Source organism: Triticum urartu, chromosome 7A, assembly GCF_056163025.1.
Source record: "Triticum urartu cultivar PI428250 chromosome 7A, HENAU_Tu73, whole genome shotgun sequence".
NCBI classification, from domain to species: domain Eukaryota; kingdom Viridiplantae; phylum Streptophyta; class Magnoliopsida; order Poales; family Poaceae; genus Triticum; species Triticum urartu.
The window spans coordinates 609,951,262-609,970,262 of record NC_141879.1 but is presented as its reverse complement, the minus strand read 5'-3'; positions in this window follow the sequence as shown (position 1 = coordinate 609,970,262).

Here is a 19,001-nt window from a genome sequence, read left to right as displayed (position 1 = left end):
GTTTTCAGCAGAATTACCATGGTGTTATTTATGTGCAGAAACAAAAGTTCTAGGAATGACCTGAAACTTCACGGAGAAACTTTTTGGAAAATTTAAAAAATACCTGCAAAAGATGAAGGCCAGGGGGCCCACCACCTGTCCACGAGGGTGGGGGCGCCTCCGACTCCAACTCCAACTCTATATATTGTGTTTCGGGGAGAAAAAATCAGAGAGAAGATTTCATCGCGTTTTACGATATGGAGCTGCCGCCAAGCCCTAAAACCTCCCGGGAGGGCTGATCTAGAGTCTGTTCGGGGCTTCGGAGAGGGGAATCCGTCGCCATCGTCATCACCAAACATCCTCCATCACCAATTTCATGATGCTCACCGCCGTGCGTGAGTAATTCCATCGTAGGCTTGCTGGACGGTGATGGGTTGGATGGGATCTATCATGTAATTGTTGGAAATATGCCCTAGAGGCAATAATAAAAGGATTATTATTATATTTCCTTGTTCATGATAATTGTCTTTTATTCATGCTATAATTGTGTTATCCGGAAATCGTAATACATGTGTGAATACATAGACACCAACATGTCCCTAGTAAGCCTCTAGTTGACTAGCTCGTTGATCAACAGATAGTCATGGTTTACTGACTATGGACATAGGATGTCACTGATAACGAGATCACATCATTAGGAGAATGATGTGATGGACAAGACCCAATCCTAAACATAGCACAAGATCGTATAGTTCGTTTGCTAGAGTTTTTCCAATGTCAAGTATCTTTTCCTTAGACCATGAGATCGTGTAACTCCCGGATACCGTAGGAGTGCTTTGGGTGTACCAAACATCACAACATAACTGGGTGACTATAAAGGTATACTACGGGTATCTCAGTGTCTGTTGGGTTGACACGGATCAAGACTGGGATTTGTCACTCCCTATGACGGAGAGGTATCTCTGGGCCAACTCGGTAATGCATCATCATAATGAGCTCAGAGTGACCAAGTGTCTGGTCATAGGATCATGCATTACGGTACGAGTAAAGTGACTTGCCGGTAACGAGACTGAACAAGGTATTGGGATACCGACGATCGAGTCTCGGGTATGTAACGTACCGATTGACAAAGGGAATTGTATACGTGGTTGCTTGAATCCTCGACATCGTGGTTCATCCGATGAGATCATCGAGGAGCATGTGGGAGCCAACATGGGTATCCAGATCCCGCTGTTGGTTATTGACCAGAGAGTCGTCTCGGTCATGTCTACATGTCTCCCGAACCCGTAGGGTCTACACACTTAAGGTTCTGACGCTATGGTTGTAGAGATATGAGTATGCAGTAACCCGGAAGTTGTTCGGAGTCCCGGATGAGATCCCGGACGTCACGAGGAGTTCTGGAATGGTACGGAGGTGAAGAATTATATATAGGAAGTGCAATTTCAGCCATCGGGAGAGTTTCGGGGGTCAACGGTATTGTACCGGGACCACCGAAAGGGTCCCGGGGGTCCACCGGGTGGGGCCACCCATCCCGGAGGGCCCCATGGGCTGAAGTGGGGAGGGAACCAGCCCATAGTGGGCTGGTGCGCCCCCCTCCTTGGGCCCCCCATGCGCCTAGGGTTGGGAACCCTAGGGGAGGGGGCGCCTCCACTTGCCTTGGGGGGCACTCCTCCCCCTTGGCCGCCGCCCCCCTAGGAGATCCCATGTCCTAGGGCCGGCGCACCCCCCTAGGGGCCCTATATAAAGGGGGGAGGGAGGGCAGCTGCACCCTGAAGTCTTGGCGCCTCCCTCTCCCCTACTACACCTCTCCCTCTCGCAGAAGAACGGCGAAGCCCTGCTGCGGTGACTGCTGCATCCACCACCACGCCGTCGTGCTACTGGATCTTCATCAACCTCTCCTTCCCCCTTGCTGGATCAAGAAGGAGGAGACGTCACGCTGACCGTACGTGTGTTGAACATGGAGGTGCCGTCCGTTCGGCGCTAGGATCTCCGGTGATTTGGATCACGACGAGTACGACTCCCTCATCCCCGTTCTCTGAATGCTTCCGCTCGCGATCTACAAAGGTATGTAGGTGCATTCGATCACTCGTTGCTAGATGAACTCATAGATGGATCTTGGTGAAAACGTAGGAATTTTTTTTGTTTTCTGCAACGTTCCCCAACGGTGGCATCATGAGCTAGGTCTATGCGTAGTTCTCTTTGCACGAGTAGAACACAATTTGTTGTGGGCGTAGATGTTGTCAACTTTCTTGCCGCTACTAGTCTTATTTTGCTTCAGCGGTATTCTGGGATGAAGCGGCCCGGACCAACCTTACACGTACGCTTACGTGAGACCGGTTCCACCGACTGACATGCACTAGTTGCATAAGGTGGCTGGCGGGTGTCTGTCTCTCCCACTTTAGTTGGAGCGGATTTGATGAAAAGGTTCCTTATGAAGGATAAATAGAAGTTGACAAATCACGTTGTGGCTTTAACGTAGGTAAGAAAACATTCTTGCTAGAACCCTCTTGCAGCCACGTAAAACTTGCAACAACAATTAGAGGACGTCTAACTTGTTTTTGCAGCAAGTGTTTTGTGATGTGATATGGCCAAAGTCGTGATGAATGATGAATGATATATGTGATGTATGAGATCATGTTCTTGTAATAGGAATCACGACTTGCATGTCGATGAGTATGAAAACCGGCAGGAGCCATAGGAGTTGTCTTTATTTTTGTATGACCTGCGTGTCATTGAGAAACGCCATGTAAATTACTTTACTTTATTGCTAAACGTGTTAGCCATAGTAGTAGAAGTAATAGTTGGCGAGCAACTTCATGGAGACACGATGATGGAGATCATGGTGTCATGCCGGTGACAAGATGATCATGGAGCCCCAAGATGGAGATCAAAGGAAGCTATATGATACTGGCCATATCATGTCACTATTATTTGATTGCATGAGATGTTTATCATGTTTTTTCATCTTGTTTACTTAGAACGACGGTAGTAAATAAGACGATCCCTCATAATAATTTCAAGAGAGTGTTCCCCCTAACTGTGCACCGTTGCGATAGTTCGTTGTTTCGAAGCACCACGTGATGATCGGGTGTGATAGATTCCAACGTTCACATACAACGGGTGTAACACATATTTACACATGCAAACACTTAGGTTGACTTGACGAGCCTAGCATGTACATACATGGCCTCGGAACACAGAAGACCGAAAGGTCGAGCATGAGTCGTATAGAAGATACGATCAACATGAAGATGTTCACCGATGTTGACTAGTCCGTCTCACGTGATGATCGGACACGGCCTAGTTAACTCGGATCATGTTATACTTAGATGACTGGAGGGATGTCTATCTGAGTGGGAGTTCATTGAATAATTTGATTAGATGAACTTAATATCATGAACTTAGTCTAAAATCTTTACAACATGTATTGTAGATCAAATGGCCAACGTTGTCCTCAACTTCAACGCGTTCCTAGAGAAAACCAAGCTGAAAGACGATGGCAGCAACTATACAGACTGGGTCCGGAACCTGAGGATCATCCTCATAGCTGCCAAGAAAGATTATGTCCTACAAGCACCGCTAGGTGAAGCACCTGCTCTCCCTGCAGAACAAGACGTTATGAACGCTTGGCAGACACGTACCGATGATTACTCCCTCATTTAGTGCGACATGCTTTACAGCTTAGAGCCGGGGCTCCAAAAGCGTTTTGAGAGACACGGAGCATATGAGATGTTCGAAGATCTGAAAATGGTTTTTCAAGCTCATGCCCGGGTCGAGAGAATAGAAGTCTCCGACAAGTTCTTCAGCTCTAAGATGGAGGAAAATAGTTCTGTCAGTGAGCACATACTCACTATGTCTGGGTTACATAACCGCTTGACTCAGCTGGGAGTTAATCTCCCGGATGACGCGGTCATTGACAAAATCCTTCAGTCGCTTCCACCAAGCTACAAGAGCTTTGTGATGAACTTCAATATGCAGGGGATGGAAAAGACCATTCCTGAAGTATTTGCAATGCTGAAATCAGCAGAGGTAGAAGTCAAAAAGGAACATCAAGTGTTGATGGTGAATAAAACCACTAAGTTCAAGAAAGGCAAGGGTAAGAAGAACTTCAAGAAGGACGGCAAGGGAGTTGCCGCGCCCGGTAAGCAAGCTATTGGGAAGAAGCCAAAGAATGGACCCAAGCCCGAGACTGAGTGCTTTTATTGCAAGGGAAGTGGTCACTGGAAGCGGAACTGCCCCAAATACTTAGCGGACAAGAAGGCTGGCATCACGAAAGATATATGTGATATACATGTAATTGATGTGTACCTTACCAGTACTCGTAGTAGCTCCTGGGTATTTGATACCGGTGCGGTTGCTCACATTTGTAACTCAAAGCAGGAGCTGCGGAATAAGCGGAGACTGGCGAAGGACGAGGTGACGATGCGCGTCAGGAATGGTTCCAAGGTCGATGTGATCGCCATCGGCACGTTACCTCTACATTTACCTACGGGATTAGTTTTAAACCTCAATAATTGTTATTTAGTGCCAGCTTTGAGCATGAACATTGTATCAGGATCTTGTTTAATATGAGATGGCTACTCATTTAAATCCGAGAATAATGGTTGTTCTATTTATATGAGAGATATGTTTTATGGTCATGCTCCGATGGTGAATGGTTTATTCTTAATGAATCTCGAGTGTAATGCTACACATATTCATAGTGTGAATACCAAAAGATGTAAGGTTGATAATGATAGTCCCACATACTTGTGGCACTGCCGCCTTGGTCACATAGGTGTCAAATGCATGAAGAAGCTCCATGCAGATGGACTTTTAGAGTCTCTTGATTACGAATCATTTGACACGTGCGAACCATGCCTCATGGGTAAAATGACCAAGACTCCGTTCTCAGGAACAATGGAGCGAGCAACCAACTTATTGGAAATCATACATACTGATGTGTGCGGTCCAATGAGTGTTGAGGCTCGCGGTGGCTATCGTTATGTTCTCACCCTCACTAATGACTTGAGTAGATATGGGTATGTCTATTTAATGAAACACAAGTCTGAGACCTTTGAAAAGTTCAAGGAATTTCAGAGTGAGGTTGAGAATCAACGTGACAGGAAAATCAAGTTCTTGTGATCAGATCGTGGGGGAGAATACTTGAGTCACGAATTTTGCACACACTTAAGAAAATGTGGAATAGTTTCACAACTCACGCCGCCTGGAACACCTCAGCGTAATGGTGTGTCCGAACATCGTAATCGCACTCTATTAGATATGGTGCGATCTATGATGTCTCTTACCGATTTACCGCTATCATTTTGGGGCTATGCTTTAGAGACTACCGCATTCACTTTAAATAGGGCTCCGTCGAAATCCGTTGAGACGACACCGTATGAATTATGGTTTGGGAAGAAACCTAAGCTGTCGTTTCTAAAAGTTTGGGGATGCGATGCTTATGTCAAGAAACTTCAACCTGAAAAGCTCGAACCCAAGTCGGAAAAATGCGTCTTCATAGGATACCCTAAACAAACTATTGGGTATACCTTCTACCTCAGATCCGAAGGCAAGATCTTTGTTGCCAAGAATGGATCCTTTCTAGAGAAGGAGTTTCTCTCGAAAGAAGTAAGTGGGAGGAAAGTAGAGCTTGATGAAGTACTGCCTCTTGAAGCAGAGAGTAGCGCAGCTCAGGAAAATGTTCCTGTGGTGCCTGCACCAATTAGAGAGGAAGTTAATGATGATGATCAAGATACTTCTGATCAAGCTCCTACTGAATTTCGAAGGTCCACAAGGACACATTCTGCACTAGAGTGGTACGGCAACCCTGTCTTGGAAATCATGTTGTTAGACAATGGTGAACCTTCAGACTATGAAGAAGCGATGGCGGGCCCGGATTCTGACAAATGGCTGGAAGCCATGAAATCCGAGATAGGATCCATGTATGAAAATGAAGTATGGACTTTGACTAACTTGCCCGATGATCGGCGAGCCATAGAAAATAAATGGATCTTTAAGAAGAAGACAGACGTGGATGGTAATGTGACCATCTATAAAGCTCGGCTTGTTGCTAAGGGTTATCGACAAGCTCAAGGGGTTGACTACGATGAGACTTTCTCACCTGTAGCGAAGCGGAAGTCCGTCCGAATCATGTTAGCAATTGCCGCATTCTATGATTATGAGATACGGCAAATGGACGTCAAAACAACATTCCTTAATGGTTTCCTTAAGGAAGAATTGTATATGATGCAGCCGGAAGGTTTTGTCAATCCTAAGAATGCTGACAAGGTGTGCAAGCTCCAACGCTCGATTTATGGGATGGTGCAAGCATCTCGGAGTTGGAACATTCGCTTTGATGAGATGATCAAAGCGTTTGGGTTTATGCAGACTTATGGAGAAGCCTGCGTTTACAAGAAAGTGAGTGGGAGCTCTGTAGCATTTCTCATATTATATGTAGATGACATACTTTTGATGGGAAATGATATAGAGCTTTTGGACAGCATTAAGGCCTACTTGAATAGGAGTTTTCAATGAAGGACCTTGGAGAAGCTGCTTATATATTAGGCATCAAGATCTATAGAGATAGATCAAGACGCCTCATAGGTCTTTCACAAAGCACATACCTTGATAAGATATTGAAGAAGTTCAATATGGATCAGTCTAAGAAGGGGTTCTTGCCTGTGTTGCAAGGTGTGATATTGAGCTCAGCTCAATGTCCGACCACGGCAGAAGATATAGAAGAAATGAGTGTCATCCCCTATGCCTCAGCCATAGGGTCTATTATGTATGCCATGCTGTGTACCAGACCTGATGTAAACCTTGCCGTAAGTTTGGTAGGTAGGTACCAAAGTAATCCCGGAAAGGAACACTGGACAGCGGTCAAGAATATCCTGAAGTACCTGAAAAGGACTAAGGAAACGTTTCTCATTTATGGAGGTGACAAAGAGCTCGTCGTAAAGGGTTACGTCGATGCTAGCTTTGACACAGATCTGGATGACTCTAAGTCACAAACCGGATACGTGTATATTTTGAATGGAGGGGCAGTAAGCTGGTGCAGTTGCAAGCAGAGCGTCGTGGCGGGATCTACATGTGAAGCGGAGTACATGGCAGCCTCGGAGGCAGCGCATGAAGCAATTTGGGTGAAGGAGTTCATCACCGACCTAGGAGTCATACCCAATGCGTCGGGGCCGATCAAACTCTTCTGTGACAACACTGGAGCTATTGCACTTGCCAAGGAGCCCAGGTTTCACAAGAAGACCAGGCACATCAAGCGTCGCTTCAACTCCATTCGTGAAAATGTTCAAGATGGAGACATAGATATTTGTAAAGTACATACAGACCTGAATGTAGGAGATCCGTTGACTAAACCTCTCCCTAGAGCAAAACATGATCAACACCAGAATTCCATGGGTGTTCGATTCATCACAATGTAACTAGATTATTGACTCTAGTGCAAGTGGGAGACTGTTGGAAATATGCCCTAGAGGCAATAATAAAAGGATTATTATTATATTTCCTTGTTCATGATAATTGTCTTTTATTCATGCTATAATTGTGTTATCCGGAAATCGTAATACATGTGTGAATACATAGACACCAACATGTCCCTAGTAAGCCTCTAGTTGACTAGCTCGTTGATCAACAGATAGTCATGGTTTACTGACTATGGACACAAGATGTCATTGATAACGAGATCACATCATTAGGAGAATGATGTGATGGACAAGACCCAATCCTAAACATAGCACAAGATCGTATAGTTCGTTTGCTAGAGTTTTTCCAATGTCAAGTATCTTTTCCTTAGACCATGAGATCGTGTAACTCCCGGATACCGTAGGAGTGCTTTGGGTGTACCAAACGTCACAACGTAACTGGGTGACTATAAAGGTATACTACGGGTATCTCCGAAAGTGTCTGTTGGGTTGACACGGATCAAGACTGGGATTTGTCACCCCGTATGACGGAGAGGTATCTCTGGGCCCACTCGGTAATGCATCATCATAATGAGCTCAGAGTGACCAAGTGTCTAGTGACGGGATCATGCATTACGGTACGAGTAAAGTGACTTGCCGGTAACGAGACTGAACAAGGTATTGGGATACCGACGATCGAGTCTCGGGTAAGTAACGTACCGATTGACAAAGGGAATTGTATACGGGGTTGCTTGAATCCTCGACATCGTGGTTCATCCGATGAGATCATCGAGGAGCATGTGGGAGCCAACATGGGTATCTAGATCCCGCTGTTGGTTATTGACCGGAGAGTCGTCTCGGTCATGCCTACATGTCTCCCGAACCCGTAGGGTCTACACACTTAAGGTTCGGTGACGCTAGGGTTGTAGAGATATGAGTATGCAGTAACCCGAAAGTTGTTCGGAGTCCCGGATGAGATCCCGGACGTCACGAGGAGTTCCGGAATGGTCCGGAGGTGAAGAATTATATATAGGAAGTGCAGTTTCGGCCATCGGGAGACTTTCGGGGGTCAACAGTATTGTACCGGGACCACCGGAAGGGTCCCGGGGGTCCACCGGGTGGGGCCACCCATCCCGGAGGGCCCCATCACTACTAGGAAAAGGCCTACTAATGGCGCACTGGTTTTGCCTACTAATGGCGCATTACCAGTGCGCCATTAGTAGTGCGCCATTAGTATGTAACAGCATGCGCCATTAGTGTGCCTCCCGGGGGGCCATACGTAAGCATGTCTTTGTCATACTAATGGCACATTCTCTGTTGATGCGCCATTAGTATCCTTTGGCATACTAATGGCGCACCTGGTGGTGATGCGCCATTAGTATGAATATTTGGTTTTTTTTCCTTTTCTGATTTTTGCGCAAGTTACAAAATATATCATTAGACAGAATATAAAATATATTATTAGACAGAATATAGACAGCAGCACACAGCAACATCAGATTCATCGAATACAATAGAAGATTAGTCTCCGAATACAATTCATCATATTAGTCTCCGAATTCAAAATACCGAACAAAGATAAAACATTACAAGTCTCAAGACCGCGAGTATCGAGTTTGTCGGAAGTAATACTAATCCTAACAAGTCCTACTAATCATCATCATACAACTTCTACTCGTTATTCATAACAAGTCATACTATCATCATCTTGATAGTCTTCGAACCAACCCTACTTAATTGTTCTTAGCACATGATCATCAGTATTAGGCAGGACCTAAATACCCTATTCAAGCTAAAATAGCATAAAACAATATAGACCCTGACTCTCCATTATGGAGAATGGAGAACATCCTGTCTCCAATTCTTGCGCTTCGCTTCCTTTTGCTTCCAAGAAGCTCCTTACGACTGTCCATACATTTTTTCCATCCATTGATTTTCATGTCTCCACTTATTTTAGAAATCTCGTATGGACAGTTGAGATTCGTAGGACGACCTGGCTGTATGTTCAAAACATTAACACTACCTTTCAGATACATCATATGAGGCACACAATTCTCTGGGATTTTCTGTTGAAAAACATAGTAATAACTTCATAGTTAGCAATGATGTACTAGTTTTAGAAGTATGCAAAAGATGCACGGATGTCGTAATAGTAAAAATCGTACCAGGGTATCTCCATGGTAGTTACCGTAGTTGAACACATGCACTAGTGGCACGTATTTACCATAATGTGGAGGAGTTTGATTGTAGATATTGTAATTCTCAATGTCAGTACAAAATCCGACCAAATGATTTTTCTCCTTGTAAGTTGTTAATTCGGAGCCATCGGTGTAGTGGGTTTTGTCTACCATGTCCCGCACATTCTTTGAACAATAAAAATAAGCTGTCAACTATTTTGAAATAAACAATATAAATTAGCTAATAACTATGTTTGAGAAACTCACATAGTGGTAGAACTGGAGGCGTATCAACAAGGACCCAAATGTCCATATTGTCTTGGTTGATGTCAGGATTACCAAGATCCATGGTGATAAGCATACCCTCATCAAAACCATACATCTTGAAAAATGCTTCCCAATTTTTGCAACCAAAATGGGTTACGCTCTCAGAATTATATAGATTTACTTCAAAGTCCACATCGTGATGAGTCCTTAGGTGAATTTTGTTTGTTTCAGAAATTTCATGGTCTTCAAAATCCATCCTCTCCAAGACATAGCGTCTTGCATAGCATGGGATAAGCTATACTCGAATTGTAAAAGATGAAAATTACACGTTGAAATAGTTGAAGTCATGCTTAATTATGAAAATAACACTTGTCGTCATTGTGTACCGTTTCAACTTCGAAGGTCTCCTCGAGCTTAATGCTGAAGCGCCGATCATCATCCAGGTGAGGCATGTCGCACAGACCTCGATCGTCGTGGCACCAGTCGCACTCCGCCGGGAGACTTTCGTCGTCCGATGATGATGACGACATATCCTGGGACAACTCCCAGAATTGCTTGCCGCCCGAACCACCGGCCTCATCGTTGTGGGCCATGTTTCGCTCTAAATAGGAAAAAAGTTTGGTCAAAAAGTTGGTTATTGGCAAGGAACAAGATCATGGTCTCATCATTTAGGGTTTGTCGACACCGAGGCACCCTAAAAGCCTAAGCTTTCATCATTTAGGGTTTGTCGATGCCGAGGCACCCTAAAAGCCTAAGCGTACATCATTTAGGTTCTCATCGACACCGAGGCATCCGGGGCAGCCAAGTTAAGTTTTCATCATTTAGGGTTTATCGATGCCGAGGCACCCTAGGTTGGGCCTAATCACTTGGCACTAATCACTTGGCTCTATTGCCACCTATGGTTCAATACAGCAAGAATAAAGGGGCAGTTGGTCCTACTTAATTAAGTACTAAGATACCCCGGCCCATGCATTAGTAGCAAGTACCCCATATGTCCGATTTTTAGCAAAGTCATGCTAAAATTCACGGAAAATTTCAGCATGACCTTTGCTGAAAATAGGACATATGGAGTACCCGAATTTGCCGGAACGGAAGTTAATCGACATTCGGCAAACTCAAGGGCCTCTCGGGGTACCTGCAAAATCATCACGACACGAAGGGCCTCTCAAGGGCCTCAAGCAGCAGCGGCCCTTCACGAGCGAACTCAATGAGTGTGAACCAACAGAGTGTGGGTCACCACAATATGCTTGCAAGTAATTTTTCTGTAACTAAGGCACAATATGCTTGCAAGTAAATCACAATATGCTTGCAAGTAATTTTTCTGTAATAGTCTTGCCCCTATTTGAAGGACAAGCAAATAGATACAATGGGTAGCTTTGGCACAATCCTAAGGCACAATCCTCTGACTAATTCATCACTGTAGGCCGGCATGAAACACACTCCTCCAAAAAAGCCTAAAATTCCACTATTATTGCATGTAAAAAAGCCTAAAATCCACTAGTATTGCCTCTAAGAAAGCCTTAAAAGTCCACTATTATTGACAATCAAAATATGATCTGAACAGTAAGGAGTTAACTGAAAAATGAGTGTTAACTGAAGTTTTCCAGTACAGATCATAACTGAAGTTATTCATAGAATATAGTGACATCAAATGCAGTTAATTAGTCTTAATTGAATCTTAGTAAGGTTCATTCTGAAGTCAAAAGTCCCCAAACAGTGAAAGGGAGCAAACAAAAAAATGTTCGGGAAATTCCAAAAGAGTCTAAAGGTATGGGTTGGTTTTTGGTTCCAATTTGAAAACCCAAAATTTCATCAACACATTAATTATAATTTGTTTGTGCAAATACTTCTCTCAGGCAGCCACACACATCCTTCTTCATCCAATTTTTTCCTACAGCATCATTGAACATCTGAAACTTACCAGCTCAACTTGAGAAAAAAATGGATAGGCAGGGACATTTGTGCTTTTTGCCATCTAATCTAATCTACCTCTGCTTGATTAACTATTGTTTTGGTTTTCACTTTGTGCCAGCCCATTAGATTAGTTGGTAAAGTACATGCTTCATCTTACATTCCCTACCTGTGTGTACATGCATTTGCAGGCTTTCAAGTAAAGATTTTCAACACTCTGGGAGGTGGTAGTACTACTATGCTAGTGTGCTAGTACTGGTTTTTATTCTTTGGAACCTTCTACTTATGAAGCTCTCTCAAGTAAAGATTTTCAACTAGTAGTACATTTTTGTATGGTGCAAAAGTCCAGCAGCACTAGAAATGAACTGATTGATCTATACATGTTGTAGGAGGAGCTATATCATTTTCTCCATGGGGAAGGAGGAGAGGGAGGAAGGAGGAAGGAGGAGAGGTACCTGGGCGGGCACGGCCGGTCGCCGGAGGGGTTGGGGTTGGCGGCGGCGTCAAAGGGATGGCTCGATTGGTCATCGGGGAGGCCTCCTGGGCACCTCGGTTGGTCGTGGGGAGGCCGGCGGCCGTAGTCGTCGTCCTGCACCCCGTGCCCGGACTGAGGTAGAGGCGGCGCAGGGCAGGGGCCGATGCAGGGAGGCTGTCGGCGACGGCGAGGTCGCGGAGGCGTCGGCTATGGCAGAGCTGTAGTGGTGGGGGGCGTGGGGGCGGCGGCGCACGTAGGGGCGGCGGCGACGTGGGGCGGGGCAGCCCGCGGGGGGGGGGGGGGGGGGCTAGATCTGGCGAGAGGGAGGGACAAAGGGGTCGGGCTAGGGGGAAGATTACTAATGGCGCACCCCCGAGCGGTGCGCCATTAGAATGTTTTTTCTAGATAGCAATGGCGCATCCCAGAGCGGTGCGCCATTAGAATGTTTTTTTAGATAGCAATGGCGCACTACACGAGCGGTGCGCCATTAGTATGTTTATTATTATTATTATTTTTTGTTGCTATTTTTTAATATTTTTTTATAAAAACAGTAATATTTTTTTTATGAATATGAAAAAATATCATCAAATGGGGGTGCTCGGCGGCGGTGGAGCGGGCCGGGGAGGGTGCGGTGGGTCGGCGGCGACGGTGGAGCGGGGGAGGGTGCGGTGGGTCATCGGTGGCGGTGGAGCTAGCGGGGGAGGGTGCGGGGGGTGTTCGGCGGCGGTGGAGCGGGCCGGGGAGGGTGCGGTGGGTCGGCGGCGGTGTTGAGCGGGGGAGGGTGCGGTGGGTCATCGGCGGTGGTGGAGCTAGCGGGGGAGGGTGCGGGGGGGGATCGAGATCGAGATGAAGGGGGATAGCGATCGAGATTTAAAAATATTCATCAAATTTGAAAAAAAATTCATGAATTCGAAAAGTGCCCATGAAATTTAAAAATATTCATGAGTTTAAAAATATTCATGAGTTCAAATTTGATATCGTACGCCTCATAGGTCATCAGGTTGTGCTCGGCGCCCTGTGACAAGGCGAACATGAGTTGTTCTTCCGCGGAAGAATCTTCATGTAACGGGTACGACAGAAGCTTCTGCTTGAACCAACGCGTGAAACATGAGTTGTGCTCTTTACTAGTTTAAACAACGAGTGAAACGCGTGAATCTTGAAGTAAAAATAAATAAATATATATACTAATGGCGCACCGGGTAATAGTGCGCCATTACTAGTTTAAACTAGTAATGGCGCACTGTGAAACGATGCGCCATTAGTAGTTTTGCAAAAAAAGAATAAATTTTTTTACAGTAATGGCGCACTGTCTGCTTGGTGCGCCATTACTACTTAGAACTAGTAATACTTAGAACTAGTAATGGCGCACCCCCGACCTGATGCGCCATTAGTATGTATGGAAAAATGGAAAAAAATAATTTAATACTAGTGGCGCACCCAGTTTCTGGTGCGCCATTAGTGTCTTCCACACTAATGGCGCATCACCAACCGGTGCGCCATTAGTATATAGTAGTGGCACACTGCTTCCATGGTGCGCCATTAGTATCAATCCTATCTATAGACCTTTTCCTAGTAGTGCATGGGCTGAAGTGGGGAGGGAACCAGCCCATAGTGGGCTGGTGCGCCCCCCCCCTTGGGCCCCCCATGCGCCTAGGGTTGGGAACCCTAGGGGAGGGGGCGCCTCCACTTGCCTTGGGGGGCACTCCTCCCCCTTGGCCGCCGCCTCCCTAGGAGATCCCATCTCCTAGGGCCGGCACACCCCCCTAGGGGGCCTATATAAACGGGGGGAGGGCAGCCGCACCCTGAAGTCTTGGCGCCTCCCTCTCCCCTGCTACACCTCTCCCTCTCGCAGAAGAACGGCGAAGCCCTGCTGCGGTGACTGCTGCATCCACCACCACGCCGTCGTGCTGCTGGATCTTCATCAACCTCTCCTTCCCCCTTGCTGGATCAAGAAGGAGGAGACGTCACACTGACCGTACGTGTGTTGAACACGGAGGTGCCGTCCGTTCGGCGCTAGGATCTCCGGTGATTTGGATCACGACGAGTACGACTCCCTCATCCCCGTTCTCTGAACGCTTCCGCTCGCGATCTACAAAGGTATGTAGATGCATCCGATCACTCGTTGCTAGATGAACTCATAGATGGATCTTGGTGAAAACGTAGGAAATTTTTTGTTTTCTGCAACGTTCCCCAACAATAATCGAGTTAGTTTTGTTAGGGTTTGATCCCTAGTATCCACTATGTTCTGAGATTGATGTTGCTATGACTTTGCTACGCTTAATGCTTGTCACTAGGGCCCGAGTGCCATGATTTCAGATCTGAACCTATTATGTTTTCATCAATATATGAGAGTTCTTCATCCTATCTTGCAAGTCTATAGTCACCTATTATGTGTTATGATCCGTTAACCCCGAAGTGACAATAATCGGGATACTTACCGGTGATGACCGTAGTTTGAGGGGTTCATGTATTCAATATGTGTTAATGCTTTGTTCCGGTACTCTATTAAAAGGAGGCCTTAATATCCCTTAGTTTTCGTAAGGACCCCGCTGCCACGGGAGGGTAGGACAAAAGATGTCATGCAAGTTCTTTTCCATAAGCACGATGACTATATTCGGAATACATGCCTACATTACGTTGATGAACTGGAGCTAGTTCTGTGTCACCCTAGGTTATGACTGTTACATGATGAACTGCATCCAGCATAATTCTCCATCACTGATCCATTGCCTACGAGCTTTCCGTATATTGTTCTTCACTTATTTACTTTTCCGTTTCTATTGCTATCATCACTACAAAATACCATAAACATTACTTTTACTACTGTTACCTTTTGCTACCGTTACCACTACTATCATATCACTTTGCTACTAAATACTTTGCTGCAGATACTAAGTTTGCAGGTGTGGTTGAATTAACAACTCAGCTGCTAATACTTGAGAATATTCTTTGGCTCCCCTTGTGTTGAATTAATAAATTTGGGTTGAATACTTTACCCTTGAAAACTGTTGCGATCCCCTATACTTGTGGGTTATCAACGCGAAGCACCGAATCAAGGCCAACGACGCCTATAACCAAACCCCGGGTGAGCGATAAACCTCTTATGAATTTTTTGCAGTTCCTAAGCGCATATCCGGTCAAGGAGGCCTCGACAAGCACTAGGAAGCGAGCGCCTCGTGAGGAGGAGGTCACTCAAAATAAGTCGAGCTAAGTTATCCCTACATAAAACGATAATGCTACGACACGACACATGAACGGCAAACATAGCATAAGATTGAAATCATAGTTCGATACACGCCCCTCCGGGGCCCATTCTGGTTTCTTTTTGATGCAGGAAGGAAAAGAAGAACAAAATAGAAACGGCACCAACAGCGGTTCACGGGCGCAGGCCCCAGCGCCCTCCTGGGCTCAGCTGGACCCCTCCTCGTGCTTCACGGAGGCACGACGACGAGACGACCCACCACCATCTTCAAAGCGGGCATGGCGGCGTGGCGGCTGGTCGTAGCCACCACTGCTGGAGCTGTCGATTGGGGAAGAGCTGCCATAGTCGGACGAGACACGGTCAGCGCCAAGGGCGGGTTCGCCCCCATCCTCGTCGCGGCCGTCGCCAAGGCCGAGCACCTCCTCACCGTCATTCACCTCGGGGCAGCACCCGACGCGGCGGCCATCTTCCTCGAACACCCTCACATAGAGGGTCACGTCGCCATCGTACTTGAAGTGAAGGGTGCACCGCCTGCCCAGGCCACGCGCGCGGGCGAACGTCTACCAACCACGGGACAGAGCTACATTTCCCGCGGCGGAGACCTCGACCGCAACCTTGGAGGCCCTGCTGCAGCAGCCGTCTGCCTGCAGCCAAAGCCCGCCAGGACCTAAGGCCGGCACCTCGTCAGCGAGGAAGCGCGGGAGCTGAAGCCAGTTGCCAGCCGGGTTCTCTGACCAGACGACGAACTCTGGTAGCATCTCTGCCGAGTGGAAGCGTGGCCGGGGAGGCCGCGCGACCATGGCGCGCCTCCCCTCATCGACGGGACCAACACAACCGGAGCGACCCCTACCCCGCGAAGCGGCACCACCGCGGCCGCGCGGAGCCGTGGCGGGGGTTGCGGTGTGCTTGCGGGGACGGCCGCGTCCACGCTTGGGCACCGGAGAGCCAGGTCCCTCGTGAGGGGCCTTCCCCTTCTCCGTGGCGGTGAATCTCCTTGACGGCGCCACTGGTGACGGGAGAGGAGCAAGGAAGGAGAAGAAGCGGAAGAGGCAGAGGAGAGATTGGCGACGGGGGCTCTGCCCCCTCCCATTTATACTAGGAGAAGGCCAACTAGCACCCCCCACAATCACAGGTAATGATGATTTGCCTTGCATGTCGCAAGGACTTGCCACGTCGAGCAGTTGCCGAGGCAGCGTGGGGAAGCGGAGACGCCCACGTCCAATCAACCGCCATGCGTCGACCGAGGCCGCAGGCTACAGGGGCCCGCAGCGCTCCGCACTTGACCCTTGGCTTTGCCTTGAAGCCAAGCCTGAGCGCGCCTTGGGCCCGAGGGCTACTGTCGGCGTTCTAGGAATGGGGGTCCCCAGACTTGCCTGCCTGCGGCCCACGGCGTGGCTTTGCTGGCAGGCCTGTATGGCCCATCTTCACCAACAAGGAATCAAGACCCTCGTGAGGGGCCAAGCCTCGTGAGGCAAACGACACAAGACCTCCTCAGGAGCGGCCTCGCGAGGCTGGCTCGTGAGGCACAGAGAGTTCAAGGTCGGGAAAACCTCGCAAGGTTCTCGTGACATAAGCCATGACGATCGAGACCAGGCGGGCGCCAGGCGCCAGCGCGCGCAACGTCCTTGTTTCCTCTTTGGTGCTAAGGGGGCAAGCGCAGGCGCGGAGTACCGAGGCATCAAGCAAAGGTTTCCATATTGGTGCAACGAGACCAAGACTGGAAGGACGAAGGTCACCATGGAGCCCAGGACGACGTCACCACCAGAACCTTTGGCAGGCGAAGACCACCTTTTGTCAGGATAGCTTGTACTAGCTGCCCCCTTTCAAATTGGCCGTTGTTGGCTCCCTTCCCGCTCAATATTTGGGGAGAGGACCAGGGCCTCTATAAATAGCACTAGCCACCACCATAGGCAGAGACACAGATCATCAAGGTCATCCCCAGCCACACAAGTGCACCAAGCACGAGAACATCTCAACCTCAAGAGGCTGTTCTTCCCCTTGTACTGTTCATCCTCAGCCCAAGAGGCAATCCACCAGCACCACACTGGAGTAGGGTATCACACCACAACGGTGGCCCGAACTAGTATAAATCTTGTGTCCTTTGTGTTGCGAGTTCGTCGAGTTAGTTCCTGAGATCTAGGCTAAGTTAGGACGCGGATCGATAGGGGGGAGATCTTTGCACGCACCCCAGTGTTCGAACCTTAAGGGTTTTGCCAGAACCCGTGATATGACAATGACAGTGCTGGTCGAGCGAGTGGTCCAGCTCATTCGTGATGGTGTGACTCACATGGATCTGCTGGAGGTCTTCCTCAGACGACGCATTCAGCCACTTCAAGCACTGAAAGTGCGTTATATCGACTAGAGGGGGGTGAATAGGCAATTTTTCTGAAATTCTTCACTGAGGAATTTGCCGGTGAGGAAATTCATTAGCGAAGAACTACTAGCAGCGGAATGAGTACTCAAAAGTAAACATAACATAATACAAGCATAGTCATCATGATGAAATGAAGACAGGCAGGGAGTACAGAAGCGTAAGCACAGGATAACACAGGATGAAGACAAACAGACTGAAGAAATTGAACTAAGGAAATTGAGAAAGTCTTCAGTCAAAGTCTTCAAACACAGATATGAAGAAGTACACAACACAATTATTAGGAAATGAAAGAGTTGAGGAAATGGAACCAGTATGCTTGGTGAAGACAATGATTTGGTAGACTAGTTCCAACCGCTGTCTCAGTTGTACGTCTGGTTGGAGCGTCTGAGTATTTAAACTCGAGGACACACAGTCCCGGACACCCAGTCGTGAACACGCAGCTCAGGACACCCAGTCATCACCGTATTCTCCTTGAAATAAGGTCACACAAACCTCGTCCAATCACTCGTGGTAAGTCTTCAGGCGACTTCCAAACCTTCACAAACTTGGTCACTCGGCGATCCACAATTCCTCTTGGATGCTCTAGACCATGACGCCTAACCGTCTGGAAGAAGCACAGTCTTCAAAGGTAACAAGCGTCAGATCCACGCAGGATCAATCTCTTCAGTGATGCTCAATCACTTGGGGTTTGTAGGTGTTTGGGTTTTGGGTTTTTCCTCACTTGATGATTTTCGCTCAAAGTCCTCGGAGGATGGGTTGCTCTCAAATGACAAGTGTCAGTTTCTCTCGAAGCAGCCAACCAGCTAGTGGTTGTAGGGGGCGGCTATTTATATCCTAGGGAGCAGCCCGACATGATGACATAAATGCCCTTCAATGATATGACCGTTAGGTGGATAGATATTTTGGGACAGCTGGCGCATAGCACAAAACGGTCAGAATTTTGAGTAGCAAAATCCTCAGGGCTATCATGTTCCTCACTGTGTAGGCAATCCGCACTGGCGAATTCCTAACTCCTCAGTCAGGACAAATTCCTCAGAGACCAGAAGAACTTCGTCTCTATCACTGAAGAAATTGACTGAACTGTATGAGATTTCCAATGGCTTCACTCGAAGGGATTGGTAGGTGTAGGATTTTGAGTTGAGCATCACGTGGAAGTTTTCCTTAGTATTTCCTCGACCCCCTTTAACAATACGGTGTTTCCTATGACTCAAGAAAGAGAAAA